Source organism: Kryptolebias marmoratus, linkage group LG4, assembly GCF_001649575.2.
Source record: "Kryptolebias marmoratus isolate JLee-2015 linkage group LG4, ASM164957v2, whole genome shotgun sequence".
NCBI lineage: Eukaryota > Metazoa > Chordata > Actinopteri > Cyprinodontiformes > Rivulidae > Kryptolebias > Kryptolebias marmoratus.
Genome location: NC_051433.1, coordinates 16,913,034 through 16,919,325, shown reverse-complemented (window position 1 = coordinate 16,919,325; position 6,292 = coordinate 16,913,034). Strand labels below are relative to the sequence as shown.

Sequence of the window (6,292 nt, the reverse complement as noted above, 5' to 3'; positions counted from 1 at the left end):
GGGGGGAGAGATTGGGGGGAGGGGGGGACACAGTAAATAAAATTAATTATGCCAAATGCCCTCGCGCCCATCAATCACGGGGCAATAATAGCCGTGTCAGGGTGTGCACCCGCATGACAGGCAACTAACAGCAATTAATTGTCATTTTCGTTTCTTTCTTTTCCCCCTTTTTTTTTGTTGGATGTGCAGCTTTCAGTCATGCATCTGACACGCAGGGATCATCTGTTTGATCGTTTTAGTTGAGAGGAAATTATGGGGGGGGGGGAACTAAAATGTTAAGTTTCACTCAAAGTCAAAGTTGACGTTACTTTGCTTCACCACGCCTGAAGAGAAATATTTATATCAATACATTTATTTAAAAATAAAACAATAAAACAAAATTAGGGCATGCATGCAATCTGGGTAATAGGTCTCAGATTTCTGTACAGAAAAAAAAAACTAAATCCTTCCTGCTGCAGGCCTGATTTACTGAGAGCAAAAAGATGAGGGGGAGAAAAAAACTGAGCGTGAAAACTCTGGTTAATTCGGATCAGTTTGTACATTTAAAAAAAAACACAACTAAAAGACCTGCTAATAATAAAAAGCTGTGCGTTTCATTCAACAAAAAAACCCCAAAGCTTTTATCATTTTAAATGATCCATTTTTACGCACGGTCCAAGTTACGCACTCTCATTTTTAAAATTCATGTCCAAACATTCGCTTTTAAAACAATCAACTTCAAATCGCCTTTTTTTAAAATTATTTCTCTCTCTTTTCAATCTGATCTAGTAAAACAAAACGCCACGGAAGCAGCAAACCTGAGGGAAGCTCTCCCTGAGCGGCTCCAGTTTCAAAAGTCAAAATCTTATTGAAAAGAAAGTATTGTTCCCCCAAAACCTATTGACCATGTCAGCTCAAGAAAGCTTTTTTTTTATCTCTCTCTCTCTTTCTTTTTAAGACAAGAGCTCTTTTATCTCCACCGAGGGAGGTTTAATTCCCCCACTTTTTTGTAGGATTTTAAACGTTATTGTTTAAATATCAGAAAGAAAATGTCAGGAACAGAAAGAAGAACTGCGTTAAAGTGAAGAATCTCGGACGGATAGGTGTAAAAAAAAAAGCATCAGCAGATAATCCACGTTGGTGCCTATTATCCACCTCTAACGTGTTATTATTAGGGTTATTATAGAAGGAACTTTAAGATCCTTCCCTGACGGTTTCCCAAACCCAGAAAACAAATAAAAAGAAGAAGATAAACGTGTGTAATCTCAGACAGACAAGAGGCTTTATCCGGCTGCACGAGTCCAACAAAACCACGCTTTAAAACTAATCTGAGGTGTTTGGACAAATTATAAAATACAGGGAATGAACATTTTTCCATTTTAACCGAAAGGTGGCTGACAAATCTAGAAAAAAAAAAATAAGAATCCACTCTCGTTTTTTTTCTGTTAAAGATTTAAAACAAGCGTCTCAGGAAGGCTTTTTAAAAAATAAATAAATAAAGTTTGAAAAGTTTCGTGTCGGGGTAAAACAAAGTTCTGACGGAGGGAGAAGAGAAAAGTGAAAGAGGAATAAAGTGTGTGTGTGTGTGTGTATCGGTGATACGCGATCAGACAGCTGCGGGACTTTCACAAACAGCGTGTGATGAAAACTAAAAGAGGCAGCAGTAAAAGAAGAAATAATAAAGTTGAAGTTCGGCTGTTTTTTTGTGTTTTTTTTTTTTCTCGTGGAGCAGGATGTGTGAGCAGCCACAGAGTTTTCAATGGAAGCGCAGCGAGAAAGATGAGAGAGAAAAGAGAGTGTGTGTGTGAGGGGGGTGTAGGGGGCAGAGAGAGAGGTAAGAGAAAAACAAAAAGTAAAGTGCAGATAAAGCATCATCAACCTGTTCTCTTGGTTTCTGAAGAAGTTTCACGCCAGCGGTTGGACCATGTGGACAGCCCCGCGTCTGCTCCTCACACCCCGGCGCGTCCACTCTCTCTCACACGGCGACAAAAAAAAAAAAAAGAGGAGGGGGGGGGTGTGGGGGGACACAAACCGACGGGACGAAGGAAGGAAAAAAAAGGAAGAGAACAGAAAGAAAACAGAAGGAGAGACAGGAGAAATCTATAGGATCTAGGAGCGCATTACTTTGAACGCCAAGCGCGTGGCTCGTTTAGTCCTTTTTCCCCCTTTTTCCTCCCTTTTGTGTGCGTCCTCTCTCCTCGGAGTGGCCCCTCTGGAGTGAAGTCAGAACAATGCTGCCGCTCAAACTCTTGGCTGGCACTGTGTGCAAGTTGTCGCGGAGAAACCACGTCTTGTTTTATGTGTTCTTGCCTCTTGTTGTTGTTGTTGTTGTTGTTGTTGCTTCTTGGTTTGTTTTTTGTTCTTTCAGTCTTTCCCTCCGCCGGCGATCTTTCGCGGGAGGATTTTCTTTTCAGCGCGTAAAAGCTCTCCACCGGTCTGCACTTTTTGGCATCCTGTCTGTTGCTTGCTTGCTCTCGATCGCTGGAAATCAGGGTTGAATCACTTTGGGCTCTCTCCGCGCGCGCGTGCGTGTGTGCGCAAGTGTGGAAAGAGTGTGTGTGCCTGGCAGCTCGCTGCGCTACCGTAATGCCTCTAAAGCAGGTGCGCGTTTTCATCCGCGCTAAGTTGCGGCGCACAGCAGCAGCAGCCAGTGAGATCTCTCTCTCTCTCTCTCTCTCTCTTTCTCTCTCTCTCGCTCTCTCTCTCTCTCTCTCTCTCTCTCTCTCTCGGTGTGTGTGTGTGTGTGTGTGTGTGTGAGGGGAGGGCACTGATCTCTTGACCTCGCTTTGCATCCTTGGTGAGTTGTGCTATTGTGGAGACAGAGAGGAACAGATGTTAAAGCCTGCACAAAGTTTGAGCCCAGAAACCGCCACAAACAAAGCACAATCACCCAAACACAGCTCTTCTCTTGGGCACTTTTACCCACTTTTTCTCCTTGTCTTTACTTTAAAAGAATACATCCAGCAAACCAGAAAATATATATATATTTTTAAAACCCTAACCTTTGACTAAAAATGAAACCCCAAATTAAAAATTTCCTGAATAATTCTCCCTCTTGAAGAAATTTATTGTACAAAAACTTTAATTTTTATTTGATAGTAAATGATAATATATATATATATATATATTCCTACTGGAAAGGATTATGTCAGCCTAAGAAATGCTCCATTCTGCAAATAGAAGATAACTGTGGATTCACTTCAATGATACTCCCGCCCCTAAATTTAGACATTTATATTGTGATTAAATAAATTTTACACTCTGCCTACCTCACCATGTCCTTTATGTATTTTGGAAGCTTGACAACTCTTTTATGAGTTATTACCGCCTTATTTTTTGCCACCACATTCATTTACTAATTGACAGCATAATCAGTGTTCAGATTACTGATGGAATTTAGAAATTACATCATACTTGTCACGAGGAAAAAGGAGAAGAAGAGGGGGGAAAAAGGGCCATAACTCAAAAGAAAATCCAGGAGTAGATATTTTTGCTTTGGTCCTTAAATGAGAACCTGCCCTTCTGCCTTTCTTCTATGGAAGCTTTTACCTTTGGAAAAATGATGGCAGTCCATCACAACACCACCCAACAATGAGCCACGGCTGCAGTAAATCACAACACATTCATTAGTGCGATCAATACCACTAAAAAAAAATGGGTTCATGTGCACGAGCTCTTTCACTGACTTCCTTTCTCTGATGCTGACAGATTTCACCAGGGGGACTCTGTCTTCTAAGTCCAAGGAGATCTGATGGGTGCTACTAATGTGAGAAACTGGAAGGTGAGGAGTGGCGCTTTTACGTTTGATCTGCAACAATCAGGCGTGTGTGCGACAAACACAGGAGTTCGGAGCAGTCGGATAATATTTCGGAGATAACAAACACGCTGCATTCTGTGGCCGAAACTATGTGAGCAGCAAAACCGAGAGAGAAAACAGAATCAATCACGCGCTTGTTGTTGTGTAACTGCTGGCATTTTGACTGACAACATAAATCACCTCGGCGTGCCTGCAGAATCAAGTTTTACTTGTTGTTATTTGTTTTGGCACACGGCTGCGTAAAAAATGCACACACAAAGCCCACAAACATTCTGTTCTTTGCTGTTGGAACAAGGTCAGAGCTAAACTGGACAAATATATATATTAAAAAAAACTGAGCGGGCCTGGACATCTAAATTAAAGGGATAGCTGTAGACTTTCTGAATCGGGGTTCTGTGGTAAGGTTGGGAACAATTAATATCTTACCTGTTGGAGATACCTCTTTGAACAACCTGTTTGGACAACTAGGGTTTGATTCTGATCGGATTGACAAGCTAATGGGCAGCCTGAGTGAGACCAAGACCAAAGTGGATTGAAAAACAACCATTTTAACACTGTTTTATAAACTTTTGCTGTCGATTTTACATTACGCTCTTACTCTGACAAAATAATGATGCTGTTGCCAGCATTGTCCCAGCAAGATCAGAAAGTTCAGATAGTGCTACAGCTAGCTGCTGCTTTTTCGAACCATAACGCAAACCGTACCCAAATCAGTGGCGTCGCCATAAATAAATTTACACGTGGGCCTGACTGACAACAAAATGTACCATAGCTTTAACAACACGTGGCAAATGTTTGTTTGTAAAAAAATATACTGTATCTCTGCGGACCTTAGATTTCAACCAACTAATTAGGCCTTATATTTAAAGACTTCTTTGTCTGTATATACGTATATACTCATATACATACGTGTATTCATATATACACAAATTCAAACCGTAGATTTCCATGTAGGTAGCTCTATTCATTTTGTTTGCGACCTTGCTTGAGCAAGCCATTAGCTCGCCATTCTGAATGAAACTCTTATTTCTCCAAACTGAGGTCATTCAAAGAGCTATCAACAGGTGGGATATTAATAATGCATAACCTTTCCACAGAACCTAACTACAAAAGATCTGAACTATTGCTTTATGCGCCCTCATTCTTGCTCATTTTCTGGTGAAAGAAGGAGAATGCACAGTTTGGCCCTCTAACCCATCTTCCATGCCATTTAGGAACCCTTCCTTCCCTGTTAATCAGGGGGAATAATTATCAAAGTGGACAGGTAATTAAATTAAAACATAAGTGGCTACACGAGCCGGGTTGGCTGTACTACAAGGTTTTTCCTGGCTTAATTAAAGAGAAATATGGGAGTGCTCACCCACAGTGTCACAGAGCCGGTATAAATGAGAAAAAAACTCCTCCTGCCACCAACTTGAATAACTCACTCTGATCGCTTCAACAGGAAAATATTGGACTGAAATTTGAAAAAAAAAAGATAAGGCTTCTGGCCTGCCCTCAATTTGGACCTGAGTCAGTTGTTTGTTTGCTTATGGAGGCAGAAACATATGTGCAGTGGTGAACTGACTGAGCGCAGGATGTGTGGTGGGAGCAAAAAAAAAAAGAGAGAGAGAGAGAGAGAGAGACTGAGCGCTTTTGCAGCCATCTGGGAATAATGTCGTAAAATAAAGCAGCAATAAAATAAAACTTACAGCTGTTGATGTTTACAAACAACGCCCACAGAAAATCCCCACAGTGCCCCGAGACTCAAACCCAAGCAATCATGCGCGCACAGAAATACACAAATAAACAAACCCAGCACGGGGGAATGCTGCGCACAGAAGAAATTATCCAAACATTCACAAACACGCTCAGATGTACCCACACCCACTTTGGTTCACATATGAGTAAGTGTGTTTACAAATAAAGACAAAGTGGGAAGGCATGCATGCAGAAACACACACCCACCCACCCACAAACACACACACACACACACACACACACATCACCGCTCCCTCCGTGGTTATCCAAAAACAACAGCAGGCTGTGACAGAAAAACACCTCTGCTGGAGATGTATAACAATGAAAAAATGACCTACAAAATGTGGCGCAGACAATCACATCTGAATATGTATAAAACACTTAGAACTGGTAGGATCCCAGCCACTCGCCACCTGCTTTCTATTAGCCACTCATAAACATGTTTACTGTTACAGCTGCTCCGCATCTCTCTCTCTCTCACACACACACACACATTGAAGTAAAAGGAGAAGGGAAGACTAAGAAAATGTGTTTATCACTACTCTCTCCTCATCGCGGCCTTTTGTTGGAAGGGAATAATTAGGGAGTCCCAGCCAAGGCAGTGGTGTACGTGTTAACAAGCTGTTTTAACACACACTCACACACTTCTTCCCCCATATGCAGCGACAGCCAGAGACAGAGAGAGACACACACACACAGAGAGAGAGAGAGAGAAAGAGAGAGTATTCCACACCTCAAGGACTCCCTTCATTTTAA

General features: G+C 41.6%; 1 protein-coding gene across 2 annotated transcripts in view; it reads right to left on the bottom strand.

Moving 5' to 3' along the window:
- Positions 1 to 2,611, bottom strand: part of foxp4 (forkhead box P4) — a 93,215-nt gene extending 90,604 nt beyond the window's left edge. Inside the window, exon 1 of one of the 2 annotated variants that reach the window (XM_017415949.3) lies at positions 1,859 to 2,611. The gene's annotated coding sequence lies outside the window, so the exon portion shown is untranslated. The remainder of the gene's footprint in view (positions 1 to 1,858) is intronic. The other variant, XM_017415950.3, reaches the window with a different exon arrangement.
- Between the last annotated feature and the right edge of the window lie 3,681 nt (positions 2,612 to 6,292).